At 35.9% G+C, this 18,457-nt stretch overlaps 2 long non-coding RNA genes across 9 annotated transcripts in view; both read right to left on the bottom strand.

Moving 5' to 3' along the window:
* Positions 1-14,440, bottom strand: part of LOC112662455 (uncharacterized) — a 109,535-nt gene extending 95,095 nt beyond the window's left edge. For 5 of the 6 annotated variants that reach the window (XR_004814209.1, XR_007401520.1, XR_007401521.1 and 2 more), the window contains exons 1-2: positions 14,256-14,440; positions 9,261-9,426 (exon numbers count right to left, since the gene is read on the bottom strand). This is a non-coding gene — a long non-coding RNA (uncharacterized LOC112662455). Of the gene's footprint in view, positions 1-2,566; positions 2,733-9,260; positions 9,427-14,255 lie in introns of all 6 variants that reach the window. The other variant, XR_007401519.1, reaches the window with a different exon arrangement.
* LOC118354188 (uncharacterized) overlaps positions 1-18,457 on the bottom strand; it is a 285,418-nt gene that overhangs the window by 211,367 nt on the left and 55,594 nt on the right. The window lies entirely within an intron of this gene.

The following is an 18,457-nucleotide window of genomic DNA, read 5'->3' as shown; positions in this document are numbered from 1 at the left end:
ATATGGATTTCCTCCCTTTCATTTTTCTCTCACTTCCCTTAATATATTAAATGCCACAGCAATTTCCTACAATGCCCAGTTTGTGTCAAGTGAAGATTTTTCATACTTGTAGACAGGACTTAAAAATGCCAGCATTTAAAAGCTTAAGTTCTTATCAAGGCAAATGATTATAGTCATTTGTGTAATTCTTGTTGACAGTTTTCTTTAACTTTGGTCTCCATGTCATAAAAATTAATGTCTATAATTTGCTTTATGTTCCCACAGAGAGGGACAGCAAAAGAAAGAGGGAAAATACCTGCTCTGTTAGAGAGTGTGGCCAGAATTGATCATGTCAGTGAACATTCAGAATAAAATTAATGCTGCTAAGAGGGAAAGAAAAGGATGGAATAAAAAAAGCATTAAACAAATATACCAGGGGAGAAATATAAACTCTACAGAAGACAGGCCTGCTAATAAAAAGATAGAGTACTAAATTATTATGACTCTAAACTTAGCTGAATGATTGTAGTCATTTTTCAATTCCTGTTTACCAAGTCAAATTAGAAAAATAAACTTGCACAATAAGAATAATGGAGACACTGGAGAATAAGTACTGGCAAAATGCATGAAGGGAGTATTTAGAGTAACTGTGCACATAAACATTTGGTCTGGATGATATGCATTCTAGCATAATAAGAAAATTAGCAAACCTCTATTGAATTGCTTCTACTTGTCTTTAAACAAAGCACTCAAGACACACCATAAGATTAGGGGAAAACAGATGTGATATCATTCCACAGAGCAGGTAAAATGGCTGAGCCAGCTATTGTAATTCAGAAACTCTACTCTAGCAATATAATGAACAAATATAATAAAATGAAAAATCTTTAAACAGTTAGAACACAATGGGACCATAAGCAAAAGATAAGATAAGCTTAGAAAGAAAATATCATGTTAGACTGAAGTCATAGATTTTTGCCAACAAATTAGAAAATCAATGACCAAAGGAAATGAAGTAGATGTTTCATAATTGGCCTTTGGTGAAGCTTGTGACAAAATCTCATAAAATTCTATTTGTTAAATTGGTTTGAATTGGCTTAGAGATGAATATAGTCATCTAGACTGAAAATTGGTTGCTTCGTTGAAGGAATATGCCTAGAAGGCTCTGACAAGGATGAGTATTTATATTTTTCAATGCTCGTAGATTTTCCTTCATCCTTTCAAGGCCTTGATGAAAATGAGGGTAAAGTTACACATTCAGGCACTACCCATATGCAGACATTAACTTTTATATTTTTAGCTAGCTAAATGGTAGTGTATCCATTTGAAGAACACAGATGTAGAAAGGAAATGAAGGAATGGAATAAGATGAAATACTTCTGATAAAGGCATAAAGTACAAAATGCTGGCTGTTTCTGATCATGTCTATGTAAACAAACAGAGGCAGGTGGGGTTGTTTTGTTTTTGTTTTGTTTTTGCTTTACTTTGGTTATCATCTCCACACAATCTGGATTAAAAATAGTTGGAGTATAACTAAGAACTTAACCCTTGGATGATCCCCTTTCTTGATCCTTGAATGATCCTTGAACCTTGGATCTCTCCAGCTACTCTTCTATCTATCCCCCACACCCACTCTTTCCACCCCAAAATCCTTCTTGTCAATGGAAAAAGAGCTGTCAGGAAGCTTCTCAGAGACATACTTTGTGTGACAACTAATGTAAGAGCCCTGCACACACAAGCCAGGTAACAAATAGAGCCTAGAACTTGCTGATTTTCTCTCACCTGACAGGTGGGAACCAGTAAGGGACAAATTTTATGTGGCAGTATCTCAGGATGTGATTGGGGCCTTTTAGTCACTGAGACAAAACTAATGAACAAATAGTAGGATTTTGTAAGATGCCTAAAAACTAGGTCACCTAATCTGATACAGAAGGTAGGAAAAACCATGGAAATGGATAAGCAAAGTAGCAGAGAGGAAGACTTGAACTGGATGTTAAAGGACAAGTAATCAATCATCTGGGATTTAGGAAAGAAAAGCAGGGGAAAGAATGTTCCAGGCAGAGAGAACCTTACATGAAAAGATACAGAAGCAGGTGCACACTGAAATTCAGGTAATTTGTTGTTAGAATGACTCTACACCCTGCCACCATGCCACCACCACTTAAAACTTTTAGTAAATGCTCTATTATGCATAGGATAGTGGGGTGCATAGAGGATCCCTATTTTGGCCTATAAGACCTATATAATCTGGCCCATATCTAACTCTGCTGCTTTATCTTGCATCCTGTTGGGAGACAATTCTCCATGGGTCACTTGCGTTTCTCCACTTCTTGCAAGAAGTATTAACTGCCCTTTTTTTCCTTTTTTCCTATCTTTCCTTTCCTTTTTTTCTATCTTTTCAAATTAGATTGTATAGGGAACTTCCCTGGAACTTAGAGATAGTGTCTCCCTCTGGAGCAGAAGGTGATTTGCTTATTGTCCAGCATAATAAAGACAATATCTCCTACAGACAGGCCTCAAACAGGCCTACTTTCCATTTTAAAAGCTCAGATTTCTCAAAGATAACACAAGTTCACTGCGTGTTTACCTCCACCTTGATCTCTTCACATTGTCTATGTCAGGCTTATGGTGGTGGCGACAGCAGTGGTGGAGGATGGATGGTAGAGGTGGATGATGCAAATGTGAAGCTCTTGCTACTTGCTGTGTCCTGAGTAATGGAGTCTTTTGTCTCTGATCCCAGAGTCTTGTGTCTTCTGTCAACATCCATAAAATGGTGACACACTAATTTGTTTGTGTACATGTGGAATAAAATCCGAACCCATCACAGCTCTTGAACACTCTTACTTTCTGAACTCTAACATTATTATATATTAGAAAAATGCAAGTTAAGATCACAGAGAGCTATTACTACCTACATTTCAGAATGGTGAAAAAAAATACTAAATACTGGCAAGAATGACAAGAAACTAGATCACTCATACTTTGTTGATGGGGACATAGAATCATACAGCTACTCCAGTATGGCAGTTTCTTAAAAAACTAAATGTGAGATTACAATACATTTCAGCAATTGCAGTCTTGGGCATTTATCTCAGAGATATGAAAACTATGTTCACACAAATACCAGTACATAAATGTTTATTCTAATTTTATTCATGATAGATAAAAGCTGGAAATAGGCTGCTCATATTCAATAGGTGAATGGTTCAACAAACCCACATTCATACCATAGAATACCACTTGATAATAAAAGGGAACCAACTATTTATATAACTTTTTTTTAAAAGAGAGAGAGAGTAAGAGAGCATGAGCAGGGTGAGTTGACATAGAGGAAGAGGGAGAGAGAGAGAACCTAAGCAGGTTCTACACTCAGTGTGCAGCCCATTGGAGGGCTCCATCTCATGACTCCAAGATCATGACCCAAGCCAAAATCAAGAGCTGGATGTTTAACTGACTAAGCCAATCAGATGCCCCAGAAGAAACAAACTGTTGATACATACAACAATTTGGAGAATTGGGGAAAAAATTAGGAGTGAAAAAAAGGCAATCCAAAAAGGATTACACATTGTATAATTCCATTTATATAACATTTTGAAATAGTGAAATTTTAAAGATAGAGAACAGATTAATGGTTTCCAGAAATTAGAGATAAAGGAAGAAGCAGGGAGAAAGGTGGATGCTACTACAAAGTGGTGGCATCAGGGATCTTTATAATGATGACATTGTTCAGTATCTTGACTGCTGTAGTACATACATAAACCTATACATGCAATAAAATTCTATAGAATTAAATATACACACACACATTCGCACACAAATGAAGACAGGTAAAACTGGGGAACTATGAATAAGGTCAGTGGATTGTATTAATGTCAATATCTAGTCTTAATACTGTGCTATAGTTTTGTATAATGTCATCATTGGGGGGAACTGAGGAAAGAGTCCACAGGCTCTCTCTGTGTTACTATTTTTTAAATTATTTATTCATGAGAGACACAGACTGAGAGAGAGAGAGAGAGAGAGAGGCAGAGACATCGAGAGAGGCAGAGACACAGGCAGAGGGAGAAGCAGGCTCCATGCAGGGAGCCTGATGTGGGACTTGATCCCAGGACTCTAGGACCATGCCCTGGGCCGAAGGCAGGCACTAAACCACCGAGCCATCCAGGGATTCCCAGTCCGTATTATTTTTTATAACTGATATAAATCTAAAATTCTATCAAAATAAAAATTTCTGCAACATGTCAAGGATACTTTTTTTGGATAAGAAAGGAAATCTATCAAAGGATATTTAAAAGCAAAAAGAGAAAAAGGATGAATCATTTCCTGTTTACACCGCATCAAAACCAACCAGTTTAATTCACTGTTACAACATTACATAATTCCACATTTATTTCTGTGTATTTTGATGGATTCCTCTTGCCTTATTATACTATAAGCTTGTTATGGCAGGACCATGTCTGGTCTGCTCATTATTTTAGCCCGAGGGCCTGACAGTTATTAGGTCATCAAATATTATTCAATAAATTAATGAAGGAAATTTTAAGAAGTAATGCTAATGAATCAGATGAAGCAGAATTTCACAATTGGGAATATAATATTTTAAGTACTGATAATGTCAAAGAAAGTGCCAGGACAACAGTGATCCAAGTGCACCCAAGTGTCTTATTGACTAGGGTTCACATCTGCTTCTGCTACTTCTCTGATGGGTAACAAGGCAAGTGATATGGTTCTCTAAGTCTTGACTTCTTCATCTCTGAGGCATCCCTATTAATGGCATCTATCCTACTGGGTTGTTATGAGAACTGAAATTATATAGGTAAAGCACAGTACTTGGAACACAGATGTTCAATAAATGCTGCTTCTTCTACTAAAATTATTAATTCCACTTTTAAAACTCATGTTACAAAACCAGTGGGTCCAGTTGAAGAAGGAAGACACAGGTCAGAAGGTTTCAGACTGAAAGAGATTTTTTTTTTCCTAACAAGTGTTTCTATAGTGAAAATGTTCTATAAGTATATTATTCTAATGGGAGATAAAAACAACAAACCAGTTAAATAAAAGCATTAAAAAATTCATATTTACCAAGATATTCCATATTCTGGGCCATAATATATTCTAAAATATTTTTTTTTAAATAGAGACCATTTAAAGTCTGTTCTCATCCCACAATGTAATTAAATGAGAAGTCAATAACAGAAAAATAGCTGGAAAATCCCTAAAATATTTGGAGATTATAAAACATACTTCCAAATAACATGGATCAAAGAAAAAGGTATAAGACAAATGAAAAAATATTTTGAACTAAATGAAAATGAAAATATAACATAACCATAAACTGTGGGATTCTGAAAAAACACTGCCTAGAAGGAAATTTATAGCATTGAATGCATATATTAAAATTGAAGAATGGTAAAAAATTAATAACCTAACTTTCTACCTTAGGAAACCAGAGAAAGAAGAATTTAAGTCCAAAGCAAGCAGAAGAGAAGATACAATAAAAAGCATGAATCAATAAAATTGAAAAAAATAGAGAAAATCAATAAACTAAAAGCTGGTTTTTGAAAAGATCAATAAAATTGATAAGCTTCTAGCAAGGTTAACCAGGAAAAAATAGGAAAGACGCAAATTTATCAACATCAGAAATAAGAAAAGGGTCACCACTACTGGTACTGGGGATATTAAAAGAATAATAAAAGAATATTATGATCAATTTTATATCCATTAATATGAATACTTAGGTGAAATGAACCAATTGCTTGAAAGACATGAAATACTAAAACTGACAAAGGAGAAATAGATAATTTGAACAGGCCTATATTGCTAAATAAAAATTTTGTAAAAATAGAAACCATTGAATCCTGATAATTTTGACGGTGAATTCTATAAAAAATTTAATGAATATAATGACATAAGTTCTCTACAATCTCTTTCAGAAAATAAAAGTAGATGGAACACTTTCCAATTTATTCTGAGATTAGTCTAATATCAAAACAGATAAAGACATTGCAAAAAGAAAAACCATTATTTCTCATGAAATATAGATATAAAATCCTTCACAAAATATTAGCAAGTATATATATTGATGCTGTATAAAAATAATTACACCACGAACAAATGTGATTTAATCCAAATATGCAAGGCTGGTTCAATATTTAAAAATCAACATAACCTGTATAACAGGCAAAAGTAAAAAATAATATGACCATATCAGTATATTTAGACACAGAATTTGATAAAGTCTGATACTCATTCACGATTAAAACTCTCAGCAAATAGGAATAGAGAAGAACTTTCCCATCTTAATGAAGAAAATGTACCCAAAAATCTATAGGTAATGTAGGAGCCAATGGCAGGCCACTCCAAGATGGGCCATTTTGGCATGAAGGCTACTTTGAATTAAAGAGCTATCAAAATCCAGCAGACTCAAGAAAAGTTCTTTATTTCCCCCTATACTGCCTTAAAAGAATTTATGTAGAGGACCTATTCTAGGAAGAGTGCTATCACTATAGAGAACTACATTATGATATGAACTAGGGATGGTAGATAGGAAGGAACCTAGCAAGGCCTGTTTGATCAGTCTTCTCTTTGCCCCATTTTTTTCTGAATGGCCCAGCAAATATTGTTTACCTAACATTTACTCTTCATCATTCTTTTTAAGGATTGCATTCCTTACCTTGAAGGTCCTAGACCCCTAACCTTTTCTCCTTAGTTCAGAATGACAGATATATCTCATGTTGCTTGACCTTCTTTGGAATGTCCATGCTTGTGTGGGTTCCCATATGTGCACTATCAAATTTTATTTTCTCCTGTTCATCTGTCTCATTAATTTGATTCTTAGTCTGGCTAGATATGAAGGGAATAGGTAATTCTTGCTCCTTGCCAATATTATCATACTCAATGGTGGTAGACTGAACTCTTTCCCTCTAGAAAGGGGTAGAAGGTAATGATAGCCTCTCTTTACCAATCTTATTCAACTTCACCTTGGAAGTCCTAGCTAGTACAATAAGACAAGAAAAGGAGACAAATAGTAGATTAGAAATAGGTTTGAAAGGAATAAATAAAACTCTTATTATCAAGTGACATGATTTCCTGTGTAGAAAATGCCAAAGTATTGGGCACCTGGGTGGCTCAGTGGCTGAGCATCTGCCTATGGCTCAGGTCATGATCCCTGGGTCCTGGGATGGAGTCCCACATCAGGCTCCCCAAAGGGAGCCTGCTTCTCCCCCTGCCTATGTCTCTGCCTCTCTCTCTCTCTCTCTCTCTCTCCCATGAATAAATAAATAAAATCTTAAAAAAAAAGAAAAGAAAAGAAAATCCCAAAGTATCAGTAAAAGACTTGTGGAACTAGTAAGCAAGTTTGGCAAGGTCATGGGATACAAGGTAAATATATATGTCAATTGCTTTCCTATGTATCATAGTGAGCAACTGGAATTTGAATTTTAAAAAACAATACCATTTATAATAGCATAAAAAATGAACTAAATTTAGATATAAATTTAATACAACAGGCACAGGGTCTCTATGAAAATTATAAAATTCTTATGAAACAAATCAAAGGAAGATCTTGGATAATGGAGACAAAATTCAGGTTCAGGGATTAGAAAACTCAGTATTATTAAGATGGCAATACTTCACAAATTGATATGTAGATTTGATATAATTCCAGTCAAAATCCCAGCAAGTTTTTTGTACACATTAACAATCTGATTCTAAAGTTTATATGGGGGCAGCCCAGGTGGCTCAGCGGTTTAGCGCTGACTTCAGCCCAGGGCCTGATCCTGGAGACCTGGGATCGAGCCCCACGTCAGGCTCCCTGCATGGAGCCTGCTTCTCCCTCTGCCTGTGTTTCTGCCTCTCTCTCTCTCTCTCTCATTCTCTCTCTCTCTCTCTCTCTCTGTCTCTCATGAATAAATAAATATTTAAAAAATAAATAAAATAAATATTTAAAATAAAAAATAAATATTTAAAAAATAAATATTAAAAAAAATTAAGTTTATACGGAAATGCAAAAGACCTAAAATAGCAAACACAATACTGAAAAATAACAAAGTCAAAGGACTCACACTACTGATTTCAAATAAACCTACAGATATCAAAACAATTGTGATATTTAGTAAAGAACAGATTCATAGATCAATGGAATAAAATAGCTCAGAAGTAGATTCACACAAATATAGTGAACTGATCTTTGAGAAAGAAGCAAAGCCAATGTAATGGAGAAAAGGTGATCTTTTTAAAAAGGGTGCTACAACAATGAGATGTCTTTATGCACAAAATAAATAAATACATAAATAAATAAACAAACAAATGAATGAACCTCTATACCCGTACAGTTTTCACAATAACTCAAAATGGATTGTAGACTTAAATATAAAACTACAAAACTAGAAAAGAGCAAAGCAGAAAATCTATGTGAACTGGTTTGGTGGTAAGTTTTTAGTTATAGCACTAAAAGTATGATCCATGAAAGAAAATATTGGTAAGTTGGACGTTATTGAAATAAAAAGCTTCTGCTCTGTGTAAGACATTTTTAAGAGGCTGAAAATCAAGTTAAATATTGAGAGAAAATATTTGGAAAACACATATCTGATAAAGGACTTGTATCCAAAACATACAAAGAATTCTTAAAATTCATCAAGGAGAAAACAAACCCAACATTAAAAAAAGATCTGAATAGGGGAGCCTGGGTGGCTCAATTGATTAAGCATCTGCCTTTAGCTCAGGTCATGATCCCAGGGTCCTGGAATGGAGCCCGTTGTTGGGGCAGGCTCCCTGCTCAGTGGGGAGTCTGCTTCTTTATCTTCCTCTGCCCCTTGCCCCACTCATGTTCTCTAAAATAAATAAATAAAATCTTTAAAAAATAAGATCTGAATAGCAACTTCATCAAAAAAGATAATCAGAAAATACATAAACACATGTAAAGATTCTCTGGGCACATGGGTGATTCAGTTGGTAAAACATCTGACTCTTGATTTCCACTCAAGTCATGATCTCAGGGACTTTAGATTGAGCCAGGCTTGGGGCTCCATGCTCAGAGTGGAGTCTTCTTGTTCCTCTCCCTGGCCCTCCCTCTGCTCATGTGCTCTCCCTCTCTCTACCACTCTAAAAAAAAAAAAAAAAAAAAAAAAGTCTTTAAGAAAAGATTCTCAGCATTGTTTGTCATTGCAAATTGCAAATTAAAACACCATAATTTTACAGTGGAAAATCCTAGCAAATACTATCTTGGCCAAGTGAGCCAGGTCAATATTAACAAGAATGTCACTGATTGTATGTACTCTTACCTGATTCTAGTTATTAGCAAAACATCAGCCAAATCCCAAATAAAGTATATACCAGTAGTCCTCAAAACTATTAAGGTCATCAAAAACAAGGAAAGTCTGAGAAACTGTCACAGACAAGAAGAAGCTAAGGAGACACGACAACTGAATGTTGAAACTTTGATGGAATCTGGGGACAAAAAAAAAGGAACATTAGGTTAAAACTAAAAAAAAAAATGCATAAGGTATGGACTTTAGTTAGTAATAATGTCTCAATATCATTAATTGAAATGTACCATATTAATGTTTAATGTTAATAGCAATGGAAATTTGGTGATTTGGTACATGGGAGTTCTCTGTACCATCTTTGCAATTTTCCTGTAAATCTACAATTATTCTAAGAACAATTTTACTATCATTTTTAAAGCTTTGTTTAATGGGAATGGAGTTTCACTTTTGCAAAATGAAAAATTTCTGGAGTTACATTGTGCAACAATGTGAATATACGAAACACTAATGAACTTTACACTTAAGAATGTTTAGGATGGGGGCACCTGGGTGGCTCAGTCAGTTAAGCATCTGTCTTCAGCTCAAGTCATGATCCCAGGATCATGGGATCCAGTCTGGTGTAGGGCTCCTGGCTGTTCAATGGAGAGTCTGCTTCTCCCTCTCCCTCTGCCCTCTTCCCTTTGTGCTTGCACGTGCACTTGCTCTCTTTCTCTCTCTCTCGAATAAATAAATAAATAAAATCTTTAAACAAATTCTTAAATTTGTTAGGATGGTTAATTTTTTAAAAGACTTTATTTATTTATTCATGAGAGATAGAGAGAGAGAGAGAGAGAGAGAGGCAGAAAGAGAAGCAGGCTCCATGCAGGGAGCCCGATGTGGGCCTTGATCCCAGGACCCCAGGATCACACCCTGGGCCTAAGGCAGGTGCTAAACTGCTGAGCCACCCAGGAATCCCCAGGATGGTTAATTTTATATTATGCATTTTTCACTATAATTAATTTTTTTTAATTCCTTTATTTTTATTTTTATTATTTTTAAAGATTGTATTTATTTATTCATGAGAGACACAGGCAGAGGGAGAAGCAGGCTCCATGCAGGGAGCCTGACGTGGGACTCGATCCTGGTCTCCAGGATCACGCCGTGGGCCAAAGGCGGCGCTAAACCACTGAGCCACCTGGGCTGCCCTTAAAAATTTCTTAAAGTCTCATTTTCACTTTTAGCCACACGGCCAGGAGTTTCTCATTCTCTTCAATTGCTTTTAACAATACATATTAATTCTTACAAAATTACAATTATTAGTGTAGGTTCTAGCATGAATACAATGTTTAGCATATCTAAGCTATGCTAAGCATTTCACAAAAATCCTTCAAGTGTATCTTTATAGCAACTCCATCAGGTGGGTATTACTATGCCTCTCATGTCACGGGTGGTAAATATGAAGCTCAGAGGATTTAAGCAAATTGCCGCGATCTCATCGCTAGTAAGGAGTTCTAATTTCCAGAACTGTTGGACTACAAAAATCCACACTCACACCTACTTTGCTATATTTGCAGATTTCACTTATACAGTTCACAAACTCCAAGTACTAAAACAAACAAAAAAGCACAAGAGTAAACAAATGAATAAATGCCGAGGCAGCAGAGCAGCCAGCCAATTAAGTGGCTTTGAAATCCTTATGCATTTCCCACAACAGCTTTTTACCATTTTATAGATTGTGAGTCACTAACTATGATCGTAATAATACTAATACTGGGTCCTATTGCTTCCTTATATTCAATTAATCTCACGAAAACTGGGAGGGAAAAAAATGCTATAACCTAGAGACTGGAGACATCCTAAAGGTAGTACTTTTACACAAATGCTATATTTTTAGGAAAACCTGGCCACAAAAGGTCCATCCTAAATGTCTTTTCTCTTGAGGGGACAAAGAGTCTTAGGACAAAGAAGGGATGTAGTACCCTGAAGAAACAGGTTATTCCTTCATTTTGCTTAAAAACCAATCTGCATTTACCTGTCTTGTTTAACTAAGAAGCTCCTGTGCACTTGTCAAGCAGGGGCTGTCACTGATGGAAAAGCAATCTCACACTGAGATTTGTAAAATCTCACGTTGCTCTTCTGGCATTTTTAAAAAGGCAGAAAGCTCACAGAAGGCAAAACTGGATACTTCCTTGCAGGTTAAAGTTGGAAACCTTTGAGGAAAATATTTCAAGCTCTGGTTGATGTAAAAATCAGCACCAGAGCTTACTTTCAATATGGAAAATCATAAATCGCTGGAATAAAATCCCTGTTTTGGATGAGGGAGATCATGTGAGAGGAATGTGGAAAACACATAAATAATTTTGAGTAGAAAAGTGAACACATTTTCTAACCTCAAAGTCTACAGAGTCTTAACCCAGAGTCCAAACTCTATGACTTCCTGCCCCCCTTTCATTAATTGTATTTTCACAGACTCACATGAAAGGAAGGCATAACCTCTATTATCAGGGTTCATATTTCAATACAGATTTATTAGCTCTACCCTATTGATCATGTTAGCTGAGGTTTCTCTAGCCTTGCTGGTGTTTTGTTCTCTGATTTTCCCAGGATTGAAATGAAGTATGTTAAAACTCTTCTCATTAGAGTATCTCCAGTAGTTTCTGCTTTTTGAAAATTGTTACGTGTTATTGGAGGCAGAAATAATAGTAATAATGATTTTTCCATCTTCTTGTGATTTTCAACCTTTAGTGTTACAAAATATCTTCGTTCACCTCTTTTAGTATTGGGGGGCTGATTCTATTTTGACTATGTTAAGACCTTTGCTTTGCTTTTCATCGCAATTGCCTATTCTTTTATTTTTAACCTCCAAAATCATTCAATTTTAAGCACAGCCCTTTTAAACAGCGGTAAGCAAGAATTTGCTTTCATGGACAATCCAAAAATCATTTTTTCCCTTTGTAATAAGTGAAAGAAGCCTGTTATCTTTGTTGATACGATCTGTGTGTCTGGTCCCTGTTCCATCATATTGTTTTATGATATTTTTTGTTGAACGCAGAAAGTTGTTCACTATGTGATCTTTTCTCTTGCCCCCTCCCCCTTTTTAAGATGTATACTAAAGTACTGGATAGTAAAATGATATAATGTCTGAGATTTTCCTTAAAATGCTTCAACCATAAAAAGTGTTGGCAGCAGGAGATAAGTAAGTACAGATACCACCGACAGATATTGAAGCTGGATATTGTGGATCGTTGTAGTTTCTTTTATGTGTCATCAGAAATTTTTGTTTTCAAACATGGTTTGCTTTTTAAACAGTTGTAAAAAAATAATTTCATCTTTTTCATGTTCTACAAAGTTTGCATGTTTTTTATTTACTTTTATAATAAGCCAAGTTCTATCTTCATGAACATAGACCTGAAATAATGAAAACTTAAGAGCTTCATAAAAAGAAGAGTTAGTCTCTAAATCAAATAAAGACCTTCTCTATTGCCTCAAGCGCTGCAATAAATTATACATACTGTAAATGAGCACAGCTTCTTTTAAAGTTACAAGAAACAATTTTGTCTTTGTGAGAATTTTATAACTACATCCAATAGCCTATAAAAAGCCTCTCTTGATGCGGTTCCCATGGTGACAGGACATAATATATGTGTCCATTAAATTTGGAAATGTAATGAAGTGTAATAAAAATCTACTTCAGAAAAATACACTTCTCAGCATATTTTTATTAATTAAAATATTGCATTGAGCATTTTTCATGTCTGCATGCCTGACAGCAAATAAAAGCTTTGCCACATATTAACTGTGACTCTTGAGTTTCATCCAATATTAATTGGTACAAAATAGGAAAGGCATTTTTGCAGAGAAAATATTTTGACTGGTGGCCCAGAGTGATTAATGGGTAAACAGTTATGCTTCTTGAACTGTGCATATACCATTTCATATGCCACGAGCAATACGGATTCTGACATTTGTGTCCACAGAGGCAGTAACAGACTAGAAACCAAGTATCGTTAATCCTTGAGGAAGAAGAGAAGTTCTAAGTCCCTACCAGAGCCTTGCTGAGAATATGTGACCATTTTACTTGTGGGGGAGGCAGAGTATCATAAAAAAAGTTTAAGAAAAACCTGCATGAGTTCAACTGACAACAACAAAGCAAAGACCACAACAAAGATCATCCCACTAGGCAACTAGAGACACAGAAGTTGCAAAAAAAAAAAAAAGTTGGGGGAGGAAGGGGGAACCAAAGAGTAATGAGCAAATCACTCTCATATTCAACTTTGAACAGTTAGAATTTTAAGCAGAATAAGAGGAAAGGAAAGAGTCTTATTCCCAGGATGATTGCTCAGTCATCTTCAAATAAGGAGCAGAAAATTCTCAACTACTTCCCATTTGATATCCTCTGTGTATGTCCTCCCAAATTAACAATACCTGAATGACTCTGACACACTTGAAAGCACCTGGAAAACATAACTGGTGAAAGCGTACATAGCTTCTGCTCAAGAAGAGGATGAATATTGCCTCTCTGTGATATTAATCTGAGAGGCATTTGCCTTTTGAGTTCTTCTGTCATATTGTAATGTAATACCTACAAAAATCTTCACTGGCCTGGTTGCTGTTCCATGAAGAACCCAATTGATCAAATCACACTGAGCAAGTAACCAACTAAAGAACTAATGTAAGTGGGACTTACTATGCCATAAACTGTCTCCCAAAAACATTTTTTAAAAACACTCTTATAGGATTCCCATTATGTAACCCACACCTCAAGACCCTAGATAAATTTTCTGGAATTTATGGAAAACACCTGAAAATATCACTGCTCCCACATACATAGCACCATTACTCAAAAATGAGAGGAAACACGTGGACACAATATCTATACCAGTATAGATAATCTATTCTATTACCAGTGCTCTCTATCACTGAGAGCAGAGTATCAGTAGTATATTAGGTGGTACAGATTTGCCTAGCTGTTGCAGTGAAAAGGCAATCCATAAATGTTTGGAAGTTCCCCAAGCAAATTTCTTTTCTTACTGGTTCAGAAATTTTTGGAAGTTGGAAACTCCGGGAGTTGCACATATATCAAGGCAAAATGGATAGCAAAAGAAGTGAAGAAACCAAAAACCTTCCAAATCTGGAGGCTCCTGAGGCAATGGAGCATAGCCAATTCCCAACAGCTACTCCTTACTTAATGAGGCACCTTCCTTTCAATAACCATGTGGAGGGATTCTCGACCAAAATACATCACAGTACTCTCTGAGAATTAGAACTCTGGTCAGGCTTCCCTGGTTTCCAACACATACACTCCAGCTCCCGTCTTCTCCAGAGTTTGTCTGAAGCATTCCCCTAGCCCCTGGTGCTTCATTCCACATTGAAGCACTCGTCAGATTATCTTTAATGGTCTCCTTCTCTGTGCCTGCCCACTCATCCAACTGTGAGCCCCTTGATAGTGGGAAGTGAATTTTTTTTCATCATTCTACACTTGAATACTGAACATATAAATGTTGCTGTACATAGATGGAAAAAGTCTTGATTAATTTATAAAATATTGCTTACATATGTATACGGATTCCATAACATTCATAATGGTGCGCTCCCTCCTTTGTACCTCAAGATCACATTGTCTGGAGAGTAGATACATGAAGATGCTTACATTGTTCTCTGTACTGGCTTGACTACTGAAAATATTACTAAACTGTCAAATCTGAATATGGAAAAAGAAAATACGTATACCGAGTCGCTACTCCTGCCTATTTGTGCCCATTTATTTATTAATTCTTTCACAGTATATTTTTTTGAGCACCTATAAAGTGTTAGGCTTGTCCTAGGCATTGTACAAGGAGTATTGAATAAATAGAAACGCCTTTGCATACATAGAGTTTATCTTCTACTTTGTTTGGGGAAAAACAATAAAATAGTAAAATAGAGATGCCAAGCAAACTTAGGTTGTGATAAGCACTTACAGAAACAAACCAGAAGATGTAACAGTGTGGCTGGAAGGAGGGAGGGGCAATTCTCACAGATGGATAGATAGAAAAGGCCTCTTTGAGGTTATTACTTTGACCAGGATAACTACAGAAGCCCGAGGGAAGGAAGTGGGGTAAACTATGATGTCAGAGAGTGCCCCTTGGCTGGGGCAAGATTATGGAAGGTCTTAAAAAATGCTACAAAGAATTCAGATTTTATTGCAGTGCCCAAAGAAGCCATTAGAATGTTATAAGTAGGGAGGAGACAGGATCTTTCTTTAGGAAAGACCACTATGGTTGTTGGGTAGAAATGGAATGTGCTCTGCCAAGAGGTGAAGCAGAGGACCCCTTAGGAAAATTGGGCTGCATTTACTCTACTTCACCGTAATGATTCCCAAACATGGAAAATTTTGCTTCCCAAGGGATATCTGGCAATATCTGGAAATGTTCTTGTTTGTAACAACTAGGAAAGAGGGGTGCTAGTGGGCAGAAGTCCTGGATGCTGCTAAACCAATGAACAAGACAGCCCTTCTCAACAGACAACTACCCATCCAAAGGTGCCAAAGTTGAGAAACCCTGATTAACTCTATACAGATCTGCTCTTTGACGTCTGGATTGCATGACAGAAGTAACAGGAAAAACAAGTTATATAAATTACAAAGCATGTATGTTCATGGAAGCACAGAAGCAAACTATGGGGTTAAAAAAAAAAGAGAGAGAGAGAGCCAATAAGAAGAAACTGTAAAGCTAGATTTAGAGTCACCGCAAACATAGAATCATCCAGTAGTCCCTTTTGTACCAAAAACAACGATGCTTTGCTCTTGAGACCAACTGACTTAACCTTAGTTTCTTATTACATCATCAACATGGTGACCTTCATAGATAGAGAATACACATAGTTTTTTTCTTTTTTGAGTTTCCTTTAAACTAAATAGCATTCCATTTAGACTATATTAACACTTAGAAATTCTTGATGAATGGCATTTCTTGTCCTTGGATGTGTCTTCCTTTCAATAGGTTCATAATTTGCCTTCAAATTTAAGCATTTTATTAATAATTGGGATTAAAATTATTCTTTACAACAATACCTGGACCTTCTCCGTTCATATGTCTAAAAACAGAGACAGATTCCACAACAGACAGTACTGTCACATACTGGTTTTTTTTGTTTTTGTTTTTTTTTCCATGAAGAGACTGATGCAACAGGATTCTCCCAACAAATTATTATGCTGAGTCTCAGAGAAGGTTTCACACTCAAAGAGAGCCCCTGGGATGCTGTTATTACTCTTTGAAGGACACTTGACTTTCACCGAGCATCTGCCTTGTTTAACGTACCTCCACTAAATGTGAGCACCTGTACTGAATATGTTAACCAAGGAAAACAGCTAGCAAGAAACCATTCTGAAAGCCCCAGGACTTTGCCAGTAGGTTACAATACAATTTAGATCCCCCCCCCCCAAAAAAAAAATCCTTAAAAATAGGCTTCAGAGGTTTCCTTTAAAGTCTAGATTTTCTGAATGGCCACAATGAGTGAAAATCAACAAAAAATAATGGAAAAACAACGATTACATACTTACATACAAGCATGAACATTAGACCTACTAGAATAAACAGATTCTAACATGAGGCAGACAAAGATATTTAACAATGAAATACAAGTTAATACCAGTGAGGGTGGCAGGATGGGTACTCTCATGCACTACTGGGAAGCAGGGTTTATAAATTATTACAAACAATATTTGCATATTATTCTTCTTATTAAAATATTTGTATATTATTATTTGTATAATCTGCTTTTGTAGAATCATCTCCAAACAACTTTTTGAACAGTTTATGTTTTATAATCTGATGTAACTTCCTTTCTATCCTAAGTGAGTGATCAGAGAAGAACACAAAGATTTATGAATGAGGGTACTTCCTGCAGAATTACTAATAGTTGTGTGAAATGGTAACTACAGCAGCCAGGAATTTGTCTAATTAACAGTTATAGTTAACCTAAAATATGAAATATTAATAAGTCATTAAAAATCAAGTTTTCAGGAAAACATTGAAGATATTAATGTATCCCTAGAATTTAAAATACTGCCTGGTACATGATAGTAAACCTCCTAAATATTTGTCAAATGAAAGAATGTGTCATTAAATAGAAGAGCACACAAAATCGTTTTTTTAATATAATCCACATTCTCTTATAAGCATAATTTAGATAGATAGATAGACCTGTACTGATGCATAGAAAAAGATCTGAAATACTCAGAATTGTTTAAAATGGTTTGGGGTTATGGGTTTATACATCATTGTTATTTTCTTTATTTCTTCCTTTATTTAAAAAATCTTCTAAAATAAATATTCACCAATTCTATAATCAGAGTGATCTTTTTGAGTGTGCATTAGAAATATAAATCACCATTCCTTTTTGTGGTGTTTCTTACTGGCCTTGACTCCATCTCTCTATTGAATCTCTTGAGTATTTATGGGATCAATTAATTGAGTTTAAAAAATATTTGCTGATGCTCTGTTAGGGGTCTTCCATGATCTGGGGAGATGTGAATAAATAGTACAATTCCTACTCTTAAAAATATTATGGTAAATATAAAGTTGTATTACTTATTTTTTTTTAAGATTTTATTTATTTATTCATGAGAGACACAGAGAGAGAGAGGCAGAGACACAGGCAGAGGGAGAAGCAGGCTCCATGCAGGGAGCCCAATGTAGGACTCAATCCTGGAACTCAGGATCATGCCTTGAGCTGAAGGCAGATGCTCAACCACTGAGCCACCCAGGCATCCCTCCTTATGTTTTTAATAGAAAGATAATACAGTTAGGATAAAACTACAGAAAACCTCCTAATGGAAGTAAGTGGGCACAGGCTATCATGGGAGCAAAGAGGAAGAGTGTCTTCACCAACATGGAAGAGACCAGAAGGAAGAGGTAAAGCCATAAGAAAAAAGCAACGAGTATACAGTTGTAGAAGCCATGGAAAGATGAGCATAGAAGGCGACCAGTTGGCGTGCTGCCAAGGAACCAAATAAGACAACACCTGAGATGTGAAGTGAACAGATAGCATGGGTAGCTTTGCTTTTTGGTGTATATTCTAGTCACATTTTTATTTCTACCCAAGGAGACATGATCAATGACATGTCTACTGCCTTCTCCAGCCTTCAGGCCTATTTGCCACCCCCTCCACCTGACTTTGTCAGTAAACACCCCCTCTTCTTGGTTATAGCTCCACAACCCTGATCATTCCATTCTCCACATCCCCAAATCTTC

Source organism: Canis lupus, chromosome 13, assembly GCF_003254725.2.
Source record: "Canis lupus dingo isolate Sandy chromosome 13, ASM325472v2, whole genome shotgun sequence".
NCBI classification, from domain to species: Eukaryota; Metazoa; Chordata; class Mammalia; order Carnivora; family Canidae; genus Canis; species Canis lupus.
Note: the sequence above shows the minus strand (reverse complement) of the source record. Positions and strands in the feature narration are given on the sequence as shown.